Source organism: Magnolia sinica, chromosome 1, assembly GCF_029962835.1.
Source record: "Magnolia sinica isolate HGM2019 chromosome 1, MsV1, whole genome shotgun sequence".
In the NCBI taxonomy this organism is placed as follows: domain Eukaryota; kingdom Viridiplantae; phylum Streptophyta; class Magnoliopsida; order Magnoliales; family Magnoliaceae; genus Magnolia; species Magnolia sinica.
In genome coordinates, this window is record NC_080573.1 from 24,454,542 (window position 1) to 24,478,262 (window position 23,721).

Sequence of the window (23,721 nt, forward strand, 5' to 3'; positions counted from 1 at the left end):
GCGTGTGATACATCATGAATGCATGTGGACCCACCGTGAATGCGGGTGGTTTATCCATGCAGTCTATTCATTTTTTCCATATCATTTTAGGGGTTGAACCCAAAATTGATGCATATCCAAAGCTCAAGTGGACCATACCACAGGAAAAAGTAGAAGTATTGATTTCCACCGTTAAAAAATTTATAAGACCCTAGTAATGTATATTTATCATCCAACCTGTTCGTAAGATAAAAAAAAAAAGCCATGGATGAAGGGAAAAAACAAATATTAGCTTGATCTAAAACTTCTTTGGCCCCCCAATAACTTTTCAACGGTAGATGTTCAATTCACACCATTTCCAGTGGTGTGCTCCACTTGAGGATTGGATACACTCCATTTTTAGGATAAAGTCTGAAAATTATCTGTTAAAAGAGATGGACAGAGTGGATAAATTGCATGAATGACATTTGGGCCCACAAAGTTTACTCAGACCCGCTTCCGTGGTACACCAGTCGATCCGCTTCCAAACCAAGTTTCAAGACCTGGTGGTATACCTGCCCATCGCAAGCCTCATCAATGCGCCACCCACACTTGCCCTCACGTCACCTCTCTTGGGAAATGGTTTAACCTCAGCCCTTTATTTTTCAACAGTTAAAGATGCAAACATCAAATGACTCTATTTTAACTTCATATGACATGACCGGATCGGATCAATCCGAATCGGATCCAATCGGATCGAATCCCAGACCTGATCGGTTTGGATCCTGGATTGGATCAGTCCAGATTGGCCACTGATCCGAACTCGATCTGATGTGCGGTTAGATCTGAGTGGGCCTACTTAATCCGACCCGATCCTGGCCTTGGAGTCAAATCCGTCGGATTAGGTCAGATTCTGCCTGGCTATATTGGCACGTTTGTGGCATGCGCCTATACCATATATGCTAGCACAGCATGAATGTACTTCTTAATCGTTGTTTAATTCCTCATTTTAAAAGTTTTGATTTAAATATATGTGAGCATTGCATATATGGAAAATAATAAAGGTTAAGTTTTAAAATTTGGAAAATATGTTAGTAAAGGTCAACTTGACTATATGCATTCGAATGTATGAAACCGTTGTTCGTTGTTTTTGGAGGAGGGTCATCATTCTTTGTTACATTCATTAACGATTTTTGTAGGAAGGTTTAAGTTTATTTTATAAAGTATAAATATGATGTTTTTTCCACTTTTAAGATGTGAAAAGTAATGGTTGAAAAACAAATTAAGCGGAAGGCGAAAATTTTGTGGACAAATAACGGAGGAGAATTTACTTCTAGGGAATTTTATTAATATTATAAGAATGAGGGGATAGCGAGGCACAACATAGTGAGGCATACACTAGAGCAAAATGATATGGCTGAATGTATGAATTAGACTCTTTTGAAAATGGCCTGGAGTATATTGAGTAATGATGGGTTGGACAAGGAGCTATGAGCTGAAGCCGTCTCTACGGCTTGATATTTAATTAATTGATCTCGCTCTACAACTATTGATTGAAAAATTCTAAAAGAAGTATCGAGTGTTAGATAGTTGATTACTTAGGACTAAGAATTTTTGGTTGTGATGTCTACTATCATGTACCATCAGTTAAGAAAGATAAGCTAAACCAAATGGTTAAGAAGTGTATATTTTTTCATGGTAATGGGGTGAAAGGATACAAATTGTATGATCGAGTTTCACGGAAAATCATATTTAGTCAGGACTTCAAGTTTGATGAAGGTCTTATTAGTGCATCGGTTTATCAATGACATATGCTAGAGAGTCTTGAGTCAATTGAACCCCCATTGGAAGACAGTAGAAAAATGAAGACTTAAAGACTTGCACCATCTAGACTTGAAGGCACAGGTAAAAGCGAGGTGCCTTGATGATACTAGCCTTAGACCCCTTAGTTCCAAAACAACCTACCATTATATGACTTTTCTTAATAGGAAAACCTTAAGTTGTCATACCCTAACCTGAGAGTTCATTTGATCAGGTTAGTGTTTGTTAGAATATGTACAAAGTGCTTGGAAAGAAAAAAACAAAAACAAAAACAAAAATAAAGATGCACAAATTTAATTGGTTTTTATCTAATCAAGTGTCCATTGATCGATTAAAGGACCCTGCTTGATTCGATCGAAAGTGCTCGAAAACATCCATCAACTTTCTACCTATAAATCGAATTTACTAGACGATCAAAGGTTCATTTGATTGATCGATACTAGCTATTATATGACTATTAGGGATTTTTTATATATAAAAGTGGCACTTAGTCGTTTACAAAAATGATAGTTTTCGGTTATTTAGAAGCCCTAGTGTGTATCACACTCCTTTCCAACTCTAATCGAAGATGAACATGGTATCTTGCATTCTCTAGAGATTAGGCACTAACCTTATAAGTAAACCCTTTGTCTATCAACCTTTACAATACTCATCTAGGTAAATCCCCAACTGGAACCAACTATCCCTTATTTTTAAGAATTCCATCACTATTCCATTACCTTGGCATCCTCATAAATACATCCTTACAAGGTAGCCAATCGAAGGAGTTGAAGAAGATCCACCTCAAAGATTGGGGGAGAAAAAGAGAAGCCGATTCAAGCATGAAGAAGTATCTCTACAAATGCGCTATCAACAAGGCTCATTTAACTAGTAAAAGTTTGAGTTGTAAGTCTATAGAGTTTGAAACCCAAACTTAAATGGGTCCTTGTGTAGGACTGTCTACAGCAAGAGTGTATATAAGATTAGTTCTTAGTAAGATAAATCGAAGGTTATTGGTCAGCCTATGGAAAACCTTTAAAGTCTTCGAGGGAGCAACTAACACGGGCACGTATGTGTATGTTCTTGTGTAGGACTGCCACTGACATAGGTGTGTTCATGTAAGTCCTTTTGTAGGACCTCAGAGGTTATTGGTTAGCCTATAAAGAACTTTTTAAGTCTATGAGGGAGCGACCGACATACGTGTATATATGTTCCACCAACACGGGTGTATACGTGTAGGTCTTTGTGTAGGACCATCACCGATTGGGTGTATACATGTCTGCCAACATAGTGTGTACGTGTAGGTCCTTTTGTAGGAATGTAAAGTTTTGTGGTGAACCTATTGAAAACCATTGAGATAGTAAAATCCGATACACTCAAGTTTGAGTGTGTCAGACGAGAGTGGAGTAGGATTTAGCCAAACTACTATATGTCCTTGTGTTTGTGATTGTTTATATAGATATAATTATATGCTTGCTATTGGATTTGTTTAATTCATATGAATGTATGATTGGATTATATACTAGGCGATTAACGCATTGGACACACTTGGGACTCATTTGACATCTCCACTCTAATCTAATAAGAGCTTTTTAAATAAGAGCTACTCTAATAAGCTCTTTTTTTTATTCTAGCTCTTGTTTTAAATAAGCTCGTTTGCATGTTTTCACAAACAAAAAACTCTTACATGAAATAAACTTGTTTGGTAAAACATACAAATAAGAACTTTTTCTTGGCATAGTTGATGTCATTTTTAAAGATTACATCAACTCCATTATAAAAGCAATCCAAATGGTTGTTTTAGTGGATCTCATCATAGATTGAATGTGACCCAAATGACAAACGATTTAATCGCTACAACCTTCATATTTAAAGACATTAAGGCCATCCATTATGTCAAATGTTGGTTGTGGATCCTCCATCATATGGAGCCTACCTTTGATGTGGATCATCCATCATGTGATTATCTCTCCCTTGCAGAGTCGCCATTTTGTTTCGACAAAAACAAAAAGTATTTGATTTGGGGATTATCTACTAAATAATAACAAAGGAATAAAGAGAATAATCATCATATTTTTATTTATTCTGAATTTATTTACATCCTTCTTATCCTTTGATTCCAAGATAAAGTATTTATGATTAAAGAATACAAGTATTAAATAAGCTCAATATCGATTTCAGCAGCATTTTAGCTCATATCATTCAGGTCTTCAGGAGAGGAGTTGTGCGGATCTTCTTTTATACATATGCCTTTATTAATATTATGAAGGAATGTTGAAATGTCCTGGAAAAACTCCAAAAATATTTTATATATATATATATATATATATATATATATATATATATATATATATATATATATATATATATATATATATATATATATATATAGTTGTGCAAACTAATACCACTTGTAGTGGTGGAGTACTGCCTTGCTCTCTCCCTCTCTTCTCTCTTCAATACTTGTCAGAGGTATCGGTCTTTTGTAACATCCAATCCCTCAAATGAAAGGGGAGGGGGCATTTATAGGCTTTCACACATGTAAACCCTTAAACCTCATGCCATGGGGCCCACTTCGCATTATTACGTGCTACTTATACAAATCTCTCAATGATGAGTTGCGCGAACTCATATAACTGTGATGAGTTGTGCGGTCCCATGCAACTTAAACCCGCATGCGCAACTTGAACCTGCCCGCACAACTTATTTTCTGCAATATATTTCTTCAATCTTCTTTCGTTTATCTTCTTTCTTTTAATTGATTTTTATGCTCCAACAGAAAACCTTCCAAGTGGGTCGTCCATTAAGTGAGGCATCTTTTGGATGTGGACGGTTGACCTTTGATGTTAACCATCCGTTATGTGGGGACCACCATGATGTAGGTCATCCATCATGTGGGGCCTACCATCAATGTTAATTGTCCTTTATATGGGACCCTCGATGTTCACTACCCACCTTGTGGAATCCACCTTTGATGTGTTCATTGTGTGGGCCCCACCTTCAAAGTTTATTGTCCATCATGTGGGGCCCACTTTTGATGTCCGCCATCCATCATGTGGGGTGCACCTTTTATGTGGATCATCCATCATGAGAGACCTTGGAACTGGACTGTCCATTAGGAGGGGTTCACTTAACGTGGATTGTCCATCACAAGGGGCCACGCTTTGATGTGGGTCATGCATATGTGTGGCCCACTCTGTCCATTATGTGGACCACCTTAATGTGAACCCCTCCAATACAAATTGTTCATCATGTCGGCCCACCTTTGATGACAATCATCCATCACGTGGACCCACCTTTGTTGCCCACCATCCATTATGTGGGTCCCACCTTTGATGTGGACTATCCATCAAGTGGGACCCAGTTAACATGTATGGTCCATCATGCTGGCCACCTTTGATTTGGGTCATCCATCATGTGGGACCCACCATAATGTGGACCATTCATCATGTGGGGGGCACCTTCAATATGGGTCATTCATCATGTGGGCCCACCTTTGATGTCCACCATCCATCATGTGGGTACTCCCACCTTTGTTATGGATCGTCCATCATGTGGGGCCACATTTTGATATGGGTCACCATCATGTGGGACCCACTTTTGATGTTCACCATCCATCATGTGGGCCCAACCTTCAATATGGGTTGTTCATCATGTAGGCCCACCTTTGATATCAACGTTTCATTATGTGGTCCCACATTCAATGTCCACTATCCATCATGTGAGTCCCACCTTTAATGTTGGTCATCCATCATGTGATGCCACACTTTGATGTGGGGCATCCATCATGTGGGGCCCACCTTTAATGTTACTATGCATTATGTGAGCCCACCTTGATGTATACCATTCATCATGTGGACCCCACCTTCAATTTGGGTTGATGATCATGTGAGTCTACCTTAGAGAGATCATAAAGAGAAGAGAGGAGGTCAGATGAAAATTACTTAAAAAGTTTAAGGAGAAACTTGTCTAAAAATAAATAAGAAATCTCTAATCGCTTATGTCAAATGGGCTCTAAAAGAAAAGGTGACCTCCCCATTACTTATTTTTTAAGAGATGTTTTGCTAGTTTCTAAAAAAAATAAGCTCTAAATTAGAGCTTTACCAAACATTTTATTTTGAAAATAAGAGCTCATTTTTTTAGAATAAGCAAATAACTCTTAGTAGTAGAGATGTCAAATGGCCCATTGATATAGCTATCTCTCATCATCGACTACTTGCTTAGTCAAAGTTTTATAGTCTATGATCTTAGATCTGATTTACTTTGTGGATTAAATTTGTATTAATTGGTAAATATTTTCAAAATGTCCTATTTACTCCCCCCTTAGTCCTTAGCCATAATTCTAAGCTCTAAAAGGTTCCGCGTGTTGTGGTATCATGCTAGATAATCCACTTAATTTCAGTCTACTTATTTCTGAAAGATGAACACAATAAAATGAAAAAATCAGTGATTGATGTTGAAATAAACAATGGCGAAATGCTTGAAGAAAGCCAAGACATAGATAAATGTATAGGAAGAGGTGACTGCACTATCTGTCAGGAGAAATCCACTAAGGGATCGCATGTTACCGTTGAGATACAAGGATGACTCAAACGTTCCATTTACACTCATTACAGATGAGGGGGATCCATCTACTTTTTATAAAGCCTTGGAAGATAAAGATGCTGAGAAGTGGATGGCAGCGATGTATGATGAGATGAACTTTTTATACAAAAATAAAATGTGGGAGCGGGTGGAGTTGCCCATTAGGCGTAAACCGATTGGTTACAAGTGGATTTACCAGAAGAAGTTGGATAGGTACAAGACCAGACTAATAACGAAGGGATATGTTCAAAATCAGGTATCGACTTCGATATCACACTAGTGCTAAACAAGTATCTATTAGATTCATATTGGCTTTGGTTGCCCAATATAATATGAAATTAAAATAGTTAGATGTGAAGATTGTTCCTACATGGAAAACTAAAAGAACAGATCTACATGAAGCAACCTGAAGGGTTCGAGGTACAGGAAAATGAAAATATGGTTTTCATATTAAAGAAGTCATTGTATGGCTTGAAACACTCTCCTAAGTAACGATATAAGAAATTTAATCCTTTTATGTTGAGTTAACGGTTTATCAGAAGCGAATTCAATAATTGTGTCTATTTTAGATCACTGAGTGATGTGAAATTCATTATTTTGGTATTGTATGTTGACAATATGCTTATCGTCAGTTATAGTATGTTTGAAATTAACATATATATTGAAGGCTCAATTATCCATGACATTTAATATGAAAGATTTTGGGTTGCAAAGAAGATTCTCGGTATTGATATATATGAAAGTAGAGAAAGGAACATGCTATAGTTGTCTCAGGAGTATCTTAAGAAAGTCTTGGTCAAGTTTGGACTGAAAAAGGCGAAACTTGTGAGATCCATATCCTAGCCCGTACTGTTCCATATGCCTCCGCGGTCCTCCCGGTCGAATTCTGGCAACCTTCGATCTGTTATCGGTGTTTGCACATGATCCTGAGTCGTGTCCCGTATTCCAGAGTTGGCTCAACCCGAGACTTGTACCCTTGCAACCGCGCCGTCACTGCAATTCCAATGCCGCGTCTCATGCACCGAGGCGATACTCAGGCCAGGAGATGTGAGCCCACATTCAGTTGGAGGAAAACATCGCATGTTGCGATCCCAAGAGAACGTCCCATCAATCACATCAATCAAGTACACATCACTCACACCCATCCCCAAGTACAACCACCCATCCCTAAAGTCAACTCTCTCTTACAACCAAGTATACATCCATCACCCATCACCCATCTCTCACACATCACACCCCATCACTCACCCATCCCTCTCTCTCTCTTTCTCTTTCAACCTCTCTCTCTCATTCTCCCAAGCAACCCACACACCCAACGTCCATGGCTTCCATGGAGAAACTAGTGTGGCCCACCTGCCTATCTCCCATCCCCACCCTCCAAAACTAATCTCGACCGTTGAATTGCATCCCTTAGAGCTCGGGAGATCAAGGAGGCTAGAAGATTTGTAACGGTGGGTGATTTTATTTGGTTATGATGATTTGAGGGCCCACCTATGGTGGGACCCATCTTGATGTATGACTGGTATCAAAGAGGGACCCATAGTGGCGGGGTCCCTTCGTTACTACGATCTCTCTCTCTCTCTCTCTCTCTCTCTCTCTCTCTCTCTCTCTCTCTCTCTCTCTCTCTCTCTCTCGATGTGTGGCCCACCCAATGTTGAATGTGTTTATCCATGTTGTCCACTACATGGGATGGTGGGACCCACCAGATGTATCCAGCTATCCATTAGGTTGGTGCATGTGGCCCACACCCACGTGGCATCCCACCATGATGCTTGCGTCTCATCCATGCTGCCCAACTTGGACGGTGGGGCCAGCCGTGATGTAACTGTTTTATCCACCGTCCACGTGGACGTGTGGACCTCTGCAGCTACTGGCTACTGTATTGCCATCAGCAAGTGGGCCACCATGATGAATGTGTTCCTCCATCCATCTGTCACAGGGCCATCAACCCATGACCTATTTAGCTTTTGGAAGGACGCCTGCAAGATCCCTGGGTCTGATCACAAGGTATGAATCTATCTGGACCGTCTAGATCATGTGGGCCCACCTTGATCACCACGTGTGGACTCCACCATACTGCATGTATTTCATTCACACCATCCAAATGGTGGGCCCCACATCGGCAGCTGCAGCCGCTGCTTTGACGCAGCAAGTCCTGTGGGTATCATCATGGGGTCGGTGTTTCATCCAGACCGTCCATTGGACCAACGTCCAACCTCCTGGATGCTGCCTTATTCAAACACATAACAAATATATATATATATATATATATATATATATATATATATATATATATATATATATATATATATATATTAAGTAATATTATATTATGTGTGGTGGGTCCCACGTGGGACCCACCTGACATGAATTGATTGGCTGGTGCGCTGACAGTAGCAATATGGCTGCTGTCATAACGTCATTAAGTTCTGTGGGTCCCACCTGTATTGACGGCAACAAGGTCTGTGGGACCCACATGTGGTATGTATGATATCCAACCGTTCATCCATTTTGCATCCACACTGTACACTCGTGTGGGCCCCTCCATGATGTATTGCATTGATAGCCGTCCACCTGCTGGGTCCCGTGCAGCAAGCAGCTGCTGCTGCCCTGCACGTTAGCGGTTTTGCAGGCCACACCTTGATGAATGTGGTGTATGCACACCGTCCAGTAAATCTGGATGGTGGACCACACCATGATGTATTTGTTTCGATCCACACCGTCCAGACAGTGCTGGATGGTACTGGACATGTTTGGGTGGTGTTGATTTACTTAGGCAATGTTTGGATGGCGCTGATTTATATGGAAAATGTTTGGATGGTGCTGATGTACATGGACAATGTTTGGATGGTGCGAAATTACATGGGAAATGTTTGGATGGTGCTGTTGTACCTGGACAATGTTTAGATAGTGCTGATCATCATTAGTGGGCCATGTGCCCTATGGAATGATAGTGTACACTGATACACATGTTACACCTACAACTATTGAAATGATTTTTGGTGTGGCCCAAGTCCACTTGAGGACCATTGGTGCGGCCCATCATGGTGTATTTTGGCCCATGGGCGGGGCCCACTTGTTTGTATTGTTTAGCCCATGTCATGCGGCCCACTTATTTTATATGAGGCCCACATATGAGGCCATGGTGATGCATTTATGGCCCATTTGATGAGGCCCATTGCGATAGGTTGAAGGCCCATGGGTGAGGCCCATTGTGATGTATTTGAGGCCCATGGGCGTGGCCCATTTGATGTATTCAAGGCCCAGATACGAGGCACATTTAATGCATATGAGACCCATGTGTAGGGCCCACATGTTATGTATTTGAGGCCCATGTGCAGGGCCCACCTATTGCGTATTTGAAGCCCATGGATGCGGCCCATTGTGATATATAATAGGCCCATGAGATGGGGCCACTTGCGATGTATTTGAAGCCCATGTACAGGGCCCACCTATTGCGTATTTGAAGCCCATGTAATGCGGCCCACTTGATGTATATGCAACCCAAGATATGAGGCCCAATGTGATGTATATGAGGCACATTGGTGCAGCCCATTGCTGTGACCCACTTGTTATATATGAGGCCCATTGGTACAGCACATATGATGTGACCCATTATGATATATATGAGGTCCATGTGATGCGGCATATTACAATGTATTTATAGCCCATTTAACAAGGCCCACCTGTGATGTATATTTGAGACCCATTACGATGTATATTAGGCCTTTGTGTGGGGCCATAGGCCCACTATATGTATATTTTGCCCTATGAAGGTCACTCCTTGGGAGCAATGATGGTTAAATGTCCACATTGATTGGGCAATGATGGTTACATGTCCACATTGTAACCTTCGCTTAAGCCCTTTGTTAGGCCGCTTATTGAGGCCGATTCCGATTATCGAGGCCAATTCCGATTCTGATTGTCAAGGCCGATTCCGATTGTCGATACCGATTCTGATTGTCGATACCGACTCCGATTGTCAAGGCCGATTTCAATTATTGAGGCTGATTATCGAAGCCAATTCTGAATGTCGAGGCTAATTATCAAGGCTGATTCTGATTGTTGAGGATGATTCCGATTGTCGAGGCCGATTCCGAATGTTAAGGTCAATTGTCGAGGCCGATTTCGATTCCGATTGTTGAGGCCGATTCTCGAGCCCGTATCATAGTCCGTACCGTTCTATAGGCTTCCGCAGTCCTCCCAGTCGAATTTCGACAACCCTCGACCTGTATCCGACGTTTACGCGTGATTCTTAGCCGAGTCCTACATATCAAAGTTAGCTTAACCTGAGACTTGTACCCTTGCAACCGCGCCGTCGCTGCTATTCCGACGCCGCGTATTACATGCTGAGGTGATACTCGGACCAGGAGATGTGGGCCGGCATTCAGTTCGATAAAATGTCACGCATTTACGAAATCTCAAAAGAATCTCTACAACATATCAAATCAATCAATTATATGTCACATCACCCTAAAGCAACCCAAATTCAACTCTCTCTCTCTCTCCACCCATCCCTTTCCAAGTACACCCATCACTCACCCCATCACTCTCTCTTTCAATCTCTCTCATCTCTCTCTCATTACAAAATCCATCTTCTAAGCAACCATGTGAGAGAAGTCATGTGTGGCCCACCTCCCTACCACCCAATCCAACCACCCAATCTCCATCATCCTCCGTTAAAGCCGAAGCCAAGGAGTTGGGCGTTCCATCGGACTAAGAAGGTGGCCAATAGGTGGGTGATTTTTGTTTTGATTTGACGATTTGAGGGCCCACATATGTGGGACCCATCTTGATGTATGCATGTATAGGGAGGGGTGATTTTTGTTTTGATTTGACGATTTGAGGGCCCACATATGTGGGACCCATCTTGATGTATGCATGTATAGGGAGGGCACATACCCCCCCCCCCCCCCTCTCTTTCCCTCTCTCTATTGATGTGCCGCCCACCTGATGTGTGTGATATATCCACGCCATCCATCATGTTGGGCCCACTTTGATGTATGTGGTGTGTCCACACTGTCCAGCAAGTTGAATGGTGAGACCCACCGCAGCGGATGTGTATCATCCACACTATCCATCTGTTTGGAGTGTGTGGCCCACCTGACGCATGTGCCATATATTCATGCCATCCAGCCATGTGAACGTGGGCCCCACATGATGTATTTGTTTTATCCACGCTGTCTGTCCAACGGGCAGGATCCTCCTGCCTGTCCGTTTGGACAGGCCTGGATGGAGAGAAAACAGAAATATCAGGTTGATCTAAACAAGTGGGCCACACTGATGTGGACCCACCTTGATGTATTTATTAAATCTGGACCCACCTTGATGTATTTATTAAATCTGCACCGTCCAGCAGATCTGGAAGGTGGAGATCTGCCCACCTTGATGTATTTTATTAAATCTGCACCATCCAGCAGGTCTGGACGGTGGCCACACCATGATGTTTGGGTTTTATCAACACAGTCCATCTGACGGTGGAGTGGACCCCATTTATGTGGTCCGTGTTACATTCAAACCGTCCAAACGCTGGGGTCTGGATGGTGGTAAAACTCCTGGCCAACTCCCTCAAACACTGGTGGGTCCACACATGAGGACCCTTGATGTATGTATGAGGCCCTGACCGTCCATCTGGACATGTTATGTGGGGCCGTGCATAGTGTATGGGTTTTATCTACACCGTCCACCATGTGGACTCCATCACGATATATGTATTTTATCTTGCTCGTCCATCATCAGGACGTTGACCCCACCATGTTGTATCTGTTCATCCATACCGTTCATCAGCCGGGGCAAGTGGGGCCTACCCAACAGCACATGTGGCCCACACCCATGTGGGGCCACCACGATTTATGTATTTGACCACTGTCCATTGTAGGATGGTGGGACCCACCTTGGATGCATGTATTGTACTGCCACGGCGTCCATCTGTTTTGCCGAGCGTGGACCCACCCCACACGTGTTACACGTGTGAGGGTGGGGCCCACCTTGATGATGTGTTGTATATCACACCGTCCAATGCCTGGACGGTGCTGATTTGCTGAAGAAAAAAAAGGGTGGATGGTGATGTGGTACCCCCCTTAAATTATATTTTGTATCTAACCGTCCATTGTAAGGACGTCAGCAGGATGAGGGTCTGAACATGATGTATATTTTATATCCTACTTCATCGGTATGATCAAGACGGTGGACCCCATTGTTTTAGCATGTGTTCTTCCACACCGTCCAGATTGTTTGGACGGTGTTGTCCAACGGTTGGACAGTGCTGATTTACATAGAAATGTTTGGATGGTGCTGATTTACTTGGACAATGTTTGGACAGTGCTGATCATCATTAGGGTGCCATGTGCACCATAGATTGATGTGTACAGTGATACACATGTTGCACCTGCAACTATTGAAGTGATTTTAGATGTAATCCAAGCTCACATCTGTGAGGCCAACTTTGTTATATTTTGTGGCCCATTTGTCAGGCCCACTTTGATATATTTTGTGCCCATCCATTAGGTCCACATGTGATGTATAATTGAGGTCCACCTGTTGGATATTTGAGGCCCACCTATTATGTATTTACGGCCCATATGTCGTGGCCCATTGTAATATATTTTTGGCCTATGGGCAAGGCCCATTGTGATGTGTATTAGGCCATTATCGTGCGGCCCATTGTGACATGTATTTTGGCCGATTGATGTATTCAAGACCCAGATATGTGACCCATTTGATGCATATAAGACCCATGTGTAGGGCCCACATGTCATGTATTTGAGGCTTATGAGCAAGGTCCACCTATTGCGTATATGAGGTCCATTGGTGCGGCCCATTAATGCGGCCCACCTGTCGTATTTGAGGCCCGTGGGTTGAGGCCCAATGTAATGTATATAAGGACCATGAGTGGGCCCAAAGAAACGTATGTGAGGCCTTTGTGTGGGCCGAATGTGATGTATATGAGGCCCATTGCAATGTATATTAGGCCTTTGTGTGAGGCCATGGGCCCACTGTATGTTTAGCTCTATGTGGGCCACTGCTTGGGAGCGATGTTGGTTGAATGTCCACATTGATGGGCAATGATAGTTAGATGCCCACATTGTGACCTTCCCTTAGGCCTTGTTAGGTTTATTCTCACCGATTCCGATTGTCGATACCAATTTCGATTGTCGAGGCCGATTCCGATTGTCGATTCTGACTTCGATTGTCGAGGCCGATTATTGAGGCCGATTCTGATTTCGATTGTCGAGGGCGATTATCGAGGCCAATTTTGATTGTCGACGTCGAGTCCAATTGTCGATTCCGACTCCGATTATCAAGGCTGCTTCCAATTTTGAGTGTCGAGGCCGATTGTTGAGGCCGATTCCGATTCTGATTGTCGAGGCCGATTATCGAGGCCAATTCTGATTGTCGATTCCAACTCCGATTGTCGAGGCCGATTCCAATTTCGATTGTCGATGTCGATTTCGATTGTCGATTCCGACTTCGATTGTTGAGACTAATTCTTGAGGCCGATTTTGATTCCGATTATCGAGGCTGATTTTGATTGTCGATTCCACCTCCGATTGTCGAGACCAATTCTGATTTCGATTGTCAAGGCTAATTCTGATTATCAATTCCGACTTCGATTGTCGAGGCCGATTGTTGAGGCCGATTCTAATTCCGATTGTCGATTCCGACTCCAATTGTCAAGGCTAATTGTTGAGGCTGATTCCGATTCCAATCGTCAAGGCCGATTCCGATTGTCGATTCCGACTCCAATTATCGAGGCGATTCCGATTGTCGATACCAATTCTGATTATCGATTTCGACTCTGATTGTCGAGGCCGATTATTGAGGCCGATTCTAAGTCCGAGTGTCGAGGCCGATTCCGATTCCGATTGTCGAGGCCGATTCTGATTCCGATTGTCGAGGCCGATTATCAAGGTCGATTCTGATTGTCGATATCGATTCCGATTGTCAAAGCCTAATGAGATGCATATGCGGCCCATATTTGAGGCCCGTTGTGATGTGTATTCAGCTCCTGTTTAAGGCCCAATGTGATGTATATGAGGCTTATGTGATGAGGCCCATTGTGATGCATTTGAAGGCTAGGCGATGGACCTCATTGTGATGTATGTTAGGCCCACGTGAAAGGCCCATCGTGATGTGTATTAAGCTCTTAAGTGAGGCCCATAGTGTTGTATATTTGGCCCTTGTGTGAGGCCATGGGTCCACTATATGTTAGGCTTTATGTGGGTCATTCCTTGGGGATAATGTTGGTTAAATGTCCACATTGTTGAGGTCGATTATCGATACCGGTTATTGATACCGATTATGAGTATGTGACAGCAAAGCATCATGATACATGCCCATACATATCATTTGCATGTTTGTTATGAGATATGATTGACCATTGCATATGCCATAGTGCCGGTGGTTTATGGAAATCCCTGATAGGCGGAGTTATCTCACATGAGTGCACGATATGCACAAGATTGATGCATGATTGGACTGTATGACTCATACATCTTGCATTATGTGTTATGATTACTGTACGCCCTATCGACATCGGGGGTGTAGCCTCCACAAGTATATCTTGGATGGCCAAATATGACACTGAAAATCTGTTCTAGCATCGGGCCGTCATAGATGGCCCGGGGTGAAAATTCATAAACCTTCTTGGTACCAGAGGACACTCCAATGTCGAGACTGAGTGGATACATGAGCGCCCGAGTGCCGAATACCAGGAGGCTGTGTCTCCCACTGTGTCGTGGTCGGTTGGGAGGGGGTGTGGCCTTACCCACCTGAGAGTAGGGGGCATTTCTAGGCTGAGTTTAACCAGCTCGTGAATGGGTCCGTTATCGACGTGTCGGGTAGATATTTGCTGACTACTTGTCAGGTGGATACTGAGGTCTCTTTCACTTGCATGGTCACTCGTCAGTGGGCGGCGATTTGCATGTAGAGTATAATAGACCCTGGTGATGATCCCAGAGATGAACAGTACTGATATGTGGACTTGTTAGGCAGGAGTTACATACTCATTCATTCATTCATTAACTATCCACTCGGACTGGTGGTGCGCAACTATTTGTTATGTGTGCCTTCGCAATGGCCAGGATTTCGGTTGGGGCCGCGACTAACCTGAAATTAAGAGTTTACCACATTGAGTCTGACTATCCAAATTTAGGTATGGAACTAGTTTGGATAGAAGTTCCTTGTGATGGACCCCATAGCCTGTGATACTAGTACTATCATCTCGACTTCACACCCAGCATGGTCATTCCATTCGCACCGCATATTGCATTACATCTGCAGCATATGGCATTTTGGGTTACTGTGTTTCTACATTTATATGGTCTAGATGTGGCTAATGGTATTCGTGAACTCATCAGGAATTGTATATTGCATTGCATCCTCGACATCTGATATTTAGCTCTCTATGATTCCGCATTTACATAGTCGATCTACATTGCGTACTATGATATTGTTTGACTCATGGACTTGTCAGTATTTCTGTTTCCTCTGATATCGTATGATTCGTGATCTTACCAGTATTTCCGATATTATATGATTATGGCATTGTATTGAATACTTGACACTTTGTGCACACACTTACACTACCTTCTAAGCTTTCTATAAGCTTATGCACGGTAGATGTGTGTAGGTGATGTTAGGTTGCAGCAGCGTGAAGCTTGGAGCATGTACCTGACTTCCGGAGCTTTGATTTTTGACATATATATTTCCCTTTCAGCATTGTATTCAAATGTTTATATTAGTAGATCTATGATGATATTGTTGTTTTTATGATTTGGGTAAACTTGTGGTTATGCTTCTTACGACATAAATATACATTGGAAAATCCTCCTTGTAAGATCCTAGGATTGGAACCTAGCATATGGGCGCTGGGAGCCGAGAATGGGGTACTACGGAGGTTATCGGCACTGGATTCAGAGATCGGGATTCCTGTGAATCTGATTTCCGAGTTTAGGGCATGACATTCAACTTCCACTGGAGCTCTAACCTTCTTCCAAAATTCTTCTGACCCCCAAATGAGAGGGGGAGTGGGGTATTTATAGGTTTCCACACATGTGAACCCTCGATCTTTGTGTCATGGGGCCCACCTTGTATCAAATCCAATCATCCATAACATACTACTTCTGATCTTGGTTGCGCGACCCGTGCAACACATGAAGTTGTTTGCACGACCCGCGCAACCAACTATTTATTACTCAACTCATCAAGTTGTCTACGCAACCCATGCAACCAACTATTGATTGCGCGGTCCACACAACCATTTATTAAGATACTCAATTTCCTTCTTTCTTTCTCATTTCTTCATTTCTCCTAAAATCTTTTATCCCTTCAATCTTCTTTCATCTTTTTGGTGCTCCAATAGATGCGCCATTGATCCGTTCTTTGTTCATTTAAATCAAAGAATTAGGATCAATCTTCTCAAATTTCTGGACTTCCTGAAGCGGTTGCGCGACCCGTGCAATGGGCGCCCGAATACCGTACTCAGCCCTATCTTCTATAAATAACATAAGTCAGCTCATTTCATCATTTCCACCCTCTGCAGTAAAGCTCTGTCTCATTTTGTCCTCCCCGCACAATTGAATCTGCTTGTGCGACCCGCGCAATGGACTTCCCATTCGTGCAAGGCACAAACCCATTACGTCAATCCGCGCTACTACTTTCAGTTGCGTGCGCAATGACCCCTTAGCAAATTTTCCTGGACTTAGCAAATTTCCTCAACCTGATTCTTTAGAACTTGAACCTTCTCATTATGGCCCGCACAAAAAGGACCTTCATCCCCATCGATCCTCCTATTGCACATCCTTCACACCAAGAATTACCGAACCCACCACCTCCTCAAGCCACAGAATCTACATCATCCCCAGCCCAGCCTTTGCGCAAGCGCTTTAAAACAACTAGTAAACGCCCTGCTTACATTAAAGAGCCGGTGCTTCCTACCTTTGATTTCGTTGATCACATTAACACACTTCTGTCTCCCATTCATAGAGCCATTTCCATGGGTGACCTTGAAAGACCTCCCAAGCACGATCACGAATATGACTAGGAGGAATGGTTGAAATCAATGACCCATCTTCAAACCATCAGCCAAAAACCCCCTACTAGGGAAGATACTCTGCCTCCTTCCAAATCGAAGAAGACCTGCCAAAACAAAGCTCAAGAGTTTCAGGAGAAGATTAAGGAACACAACAGAAGAAGCTGCAGAATTCCTGGGAATCGATCTGAGCAATTGAGGGTTTCATGAAATTTGATAACCCTTATAAACAAGGTATAATTGTGATTCCAGTGAACCTTCATCGCCACCATTCCATCTTGAACTGTGAACCTAGGGACCAAATGGACAGAGAGAAGTTAGCTTATACAGAGTCCTGGTCGTTCAAAAAACCTAAAATTCTAGAAGGCATTTTGCTGCCGAAGTAGCCGAGGTAATAGCTAGGTGATATCCATCCCATGATCTTCCTCACTCCATCTCACGATCCCCACAACTTGTATCCAACCCATTTTTATAAGACGCTTTAACAGCGTTTCAGCGAACGCCGACTCATCTGGAGTCCTGAGGAATTCAAAACAAGGGGTCTCTTGACCCCCCGCAATTATTATTCCAAGTGGGCCGCAGCGATTCTGGCAAAGCATTCACAGATTCTGACCAAGATATATCTTTATACTACAATCGAAGCAACATCACAGCCTTTCTACAAGGAGCTTTTATCTTGAAGGGCTTCCTCAACTACTGGTGTCCCTCGGCCAACTCTTTTCATCTTCCTGGAGGTGAAATGAGCCTCATGCTCTGGACATTCATAGGATTGCCGGGCTCCCAATAACTAGAAAATTTTATGAAGAATTCGTTCCAACTAACAATGAATTGGCCTGTGTTTCTTCACCTGGCCACCTTACCTCCATTTTAGAAATGACTAGTGAACTTTTCAGGGAGATGTCCAAGTTTCCAAAGATCCACAAGATCTCTCCCATGCAATGGCTCGTACACTTCAGCAAGACTCTCTGGTAACTTCTCTTCTTTTCAAATTAACAATTTTCATCTCTTCTTGATATATATAAGTTTCTCATCACCTGTCTTTCCTTCTTTTCCCAGGTTCAAGGGCAATCATTCGCGAGAGCTAGAAGGCCTCCGCAAAAACATAAAAGAGTGCCCCGAGTATTCTCTCGACGGGGCTTGTGGCATTCCTCGCCTATTGGCTAAGCGTGGTAGTCTTGCCTAGCTCGAAGTGGGCAGATGTCATCCGTCCCTCGGTTTTTGTAGTTGTTAGTGCTATAGCCGAGGGATTCAAGTATTCCCTTGCTCCTCTGGTGCTGTGTTCGATTTATAAAGCTTTTGGAGAAATCATTTCACATGTGAAAAGTCCTTCTGTTGGCTCTGCCTCTACCTACGCTCCATGGCACTACTTCATTGGCTGGCTTAATGTATACTTCCCCTAGACCTTTGAAGTCTCGGAGAAAGCTTACATTCACCCTTCCCATATTCCACTCTGGTTCTTTCAAAAGAGAGCAATGGCGAAGAGGTCTTATGATTAGGTGAAAGATGCAATCTCTTCCGATGACAAGATCAATTATTTCCATTTCAGCCTGCATCGTTATACAAAAGACACAGATAAAATAGAAACGGGGGCACTTACCTCGGGGGAAAGAGCATTTTTCTTATCGATCCGGTATGCAATCGCCCGCTGAGGGAAGGAACAAAATTTTGGAGAGAACCATATTACCCAAGTCATTTTGCTTGTCAATTTGACTTTGACCTAGCAGTTCTAGAAGATTATGAATTAGTGACCAGATGGATGCGGAGTTACAGAATTGGTCCATAAAATTAGGCGATGATATGGAAACAATTGTTGGGCTACCGAGTCAACTCTTCCTTCATCATTCTAGGCTACGATCGTACCCCTCGGGCCTCGTACAGTCACATGAGATGGTGGGTTCACCAATCATGTTTGGTAAGGAAAGGTTTGCCAGTGGATAAACCTATCTGGCTTTTGCCACCGAGGCTCAAGGGCCATATAATCAAAGAAAGGGTATGTTTTATACCAGAGACAAGTCATGCCCCCTTTTCTGGTCATCTTTGCGTTAAGATATCCGTAGAAAAGCCCATTCGTGAACAAAAACCTGATAATACTCTGGAAGGATGGGAAGCCTATGAAGTCATTCGAGATTTTGAAAAAATTCCCCTAGACCGCTCTGAAAGGAGAGTTGAGGAGACAATGGGAGTTGTTTCTCCAACTCAAGAAGATGTTGTCAATCCTCCAGATCAGCTAACTTCTTCAGCTAATCCTCAAGATCAGCCAACTTCTTCAACCAATCCTCAAGATCAGCCAACTTCTTTAGCCAATCCTCAAGATCAACCAACTTGTTCAGCCAATCCTCAAGATCAGCCAACTTCTTCTCCTACCCCCAGGGCTGTCCATCCCAATCCCTCATTGCCAATGACAATGTCTCGGATGCACTCCCAAGCCTCTCCCCCTTCACCTCAAGAAGGGACTGTTGCTTCCGCTTCCCCGGTTCTAGTCAGTACAATTCTTCAGCCAAGGAGCAATCGGAGGTCTCTTTTCTCCAAAGGGAAGCAGGTTGTAATTGAAGAAGCAAACGAAGGTGATTCAGAGGGTGAAGGTTCGACCTCCTTGTCTGAAAATACCACTTCTGGTGAATATGAGACTGAAGGGGAGAATGAAGATGATGACTATGAGGAAGGAGAAGTCGACATTGATAGAGAAGAAGACATTGTTGTGGAGGGTGTTTTTGCCAACAAAGAACATTTCCCTTTAAGTTCTGAAGCCGTTCCTGATACCACTATCCCTGCAAGGACTTCACCAATGGTGGAGGAAAGAGAAGATGAACCCCTGGACTATAGGGAATATGGATATTCGCCGGTAAGAAAATCTTATTATTCTTTATTTGCTTTTCTTTCTTTCATCATCATTTTTCTTAGATGTTATTATGTATTTTATTTCAGGTGCTCATATTGCCAGTACTAGGACAAAGGATACTTCCCTAGTGGATTTTCCTCTTACGGTACCAGTAGCTTCCCTGAGAGTCTCTTTTACTTCTTCGGTGCCCCCAAGGATAGTGGCTCGCGGAATTGTTTTTCCAATGGAGCCAACTGCTCTGCCAACTCCCACTACCATAGATTCAAGCACCGAGGCTAGAGCTCCTTCTTTTGCTGAGATGGTAGGACATGGTCTTCCTCTTACCAGAGAAATGCAATCTCCTGTTGTTCCAGTGCTAACAGGAGGTATATTTCTTTCCTTGTTTACATTTCTCTTACCATTTATATTTGCAGTTCTGTTATAACTTTACCTTTTCATTTTTAAAAGGGAACTTACCTCAAAGCAGCATAGCTAGTTCTGGTTCTGTTGCCACCTTGTCGAATATGTTATCTTTTGAGAAGATTCCCACATACAAGTTAACATTGATTAGGAACTCCATGTCGGCAATCGTCGAAATGTTTAAAGACCCTGATCAATGGTCGGATCTAGTAGTTGCCATAGATGTTTTAGATAGTGATGCAAGAATAGCCAAAGTCAATGTTTCTTCTATGCGCGATGCTCTCTTGAGATTTCAGAATTCAATAGTTGCTCTAAAGTCAGTTGAAACTATGGTTGTTCCGCCAAAAATCTTGGATATGGGAGATAGTTAGCATCTTCCAGAGAGAAATTTTCCTAGATTACTCCCATCATCTCTCGTCATGACCAAGAACAGTTATCCTTGTGAGAGCAATTGAAGACTTTCGCTAAAAATAAGACGACTATCTAGAACCACATTGCTCTTTTGAAGCAAGAGATCATCCAGTTGGAGAAGCAGGATTTGGAGGAAGATTTAAACATCAAGAGAGTATAGGAAAAGATACAATCTAGCCTTCATTCTGTGGACGCCGAGCGATCTGAACTGGCCAAGAACAAAGAGCTAATTGCTTCATTGGAGAAAAAGTTAGATGGCATTCCAAATCCTACCAGAATCATTTCAAATGCCAATTAGAACATGTAGCTACTCAAGTTCATCTCTAGGAAAATTTGCAACAACACTTACCAGCATTAGGCATGGTAGGAGAGTTATGAGAGATGAAACTTTGTCATATTTTCTTTTGTTATTACAAGTACTCTTTGAATTGCAAGCTATACAAGTATTTTGTGATGTTCTTAAAAATGTTTGTCTCTTTTGCATTTTCTTTTTATACTTACGCATATGTGTTTATGCAATATTTTGATTGATGAATTATACTTTTATTTAAGCATCTCTTATGACTGTTAGTAAGGGATTTCCTACATGATTCTCATCCTAGTTAGCGGCACTAAGTTTCAGTTTAGTTAGATAATCACACAGTTTACGCTCTTGAGTAGTGGAGCTACGCAGTTTTTTAAACTCTTAAGTAGTGGAGTCGGGTCTCACGTGATGATCTCTGTAACTCTTAAGAGTTCACTGGACTTCTCACGGCCTGGTGAGTTCACAAACCACGATTTATTAAAGGGGCCCAGTACAGCTAACGGGGCCATGAACTAGGTTGGATTTATGCACAAGGTTGGCCACAGTAACTCTCTAGAGTTCACGGGGCGCATAAGGTGACCTTTAGGGTACCAAATCTAAGGTCGTCAGTCCATCGATGAGTAGGTTTAGGCCCTTCCTCATGAGTTACTACTAAAATCGAGCCAAAGATCTGGGGGGTCTTACGCATGGTTGGCCTATCTATGGACATGGCCAAAGAGCTCACACTGCAGCCCGCGTTTTCTTTGCCTACAAGGTCAGACCTATTCACGAGAGGGCAGTTTTATCCGTTCCCCGTGACACTGTCGAAAAGCTATACAGACGGTATGGGTGTTATGCGTTACTAGTCATTGAGGACTTTTGGCCCTTTTAGGACTTTTAGTTGCTGGCTTCGTCCGCAGCCCGCATGGGTATGCATATAATGGCCTTCATGAGCTTTTTAGGGCCACTGGCTTCTCACTACTGCCCAAATGGTGAAAATGATAGGTCTTATGCGTAGCTGGCCATTTTTAGGGCTTAGCGACTTAGCGGGGCTGCCTTGTAAGATAATGAAACATAGCTATCATTGTCGCGAGAATGATAGATATCTCTGATTAAGATTGATACATCACCACTTCTACTAATATCTTCAACGATATCCATATGTATTTTCATAATATATCCGCTTGGTGATGATACCAATTTCAACAAAATTCTATAAAGCTCACGTGATGATGAAAGTGATGGTCACTTTCTTCTTTCTTCTTCTTTTTTTAACAATCGTTGACATGTAATCTTGGTGTGTGCACTTGTAAATTTCTTCTTTATTCATTCATCTAATGAGTACATGGCCATGGCCTTTACTTATTCTTACCCCCTTTTGATGTAGGAGTATTATTTTGATAATATGTTGGATCAAAATCGGATGTTTCTTTAAGGATGATATCTTTTGATGAAGCGAGCATTGACCGGTATACTTATACATCCTCCTTCTTGATCTACAACTCTATATGCCCCATTGGAATATACTTCTTTTATTATGTATGGCCCGTCCCATTTGGGTTCGAATTTGCCCCCTGTCCTATGGGTGACCACTATCCGTCTTTTCAACATCAGCACCATATCCCCTTTTTCGAAAGAGCGATACTTGACTCGTTTATCAAAGGCAGCCGATATCCTTGCCTGATACGATTACAATCATTGTTGGGCTACCAAACATTTCTCATCGAGCAAGTCCAGTTCCTCCAGCCTTATTTTTACATTCTCATCATTCGTAATTAACTGATGTACTACCACTCTAAGTGATGTAACTTGTGTTTCAATCGAGATGACAACCTCTACACCATAAAGTAGTGAATATGGTGTTGCTCTGGTTACCATCCGGTGGGTAGTTCTATAAGCCCATAATGCCTTTTGTAACTTTTCACCCTAATCAAGCTTGTTTTCTGTCACTGTCTTCTTCAATATTTTCACTGTCATTTTATTGAATGCCTCTACTAATCCATTGGTCGGTGGATAGCAAGGTGTTGAAAATGAATGGTGAATGCTGAATTTTTTATACAACTTTTCCATTCCTCTGTTTTTGAAAGGAGTGTCATTATCAATAAAAATTTTCTTCAGGATACCATAGCGGTATATTATTGCGTGTTGAATGAAATTGATCAATTCTTAGGTTGCCTCGCTCAATTTCTAGGTTGCCTTGCTTAATTCCTAGGCTGCCTCGCTCAATTTTGAGCTTGCCTCACTCAATTTCTAGGTTGTCTCGCTTAATTCCTAGGTTTTCTCGCTCAATTTCTAGGTTGCCTCGGTCAATTCCTAAGTACCCTCCCTCAATTTCTAGGATCCCTTGCTCAATTCCTAGGTTGCCTCGCTGAATTTCTAGGTTGCCTCGCTCAACTTCTAGGTTATCTCGCTCAA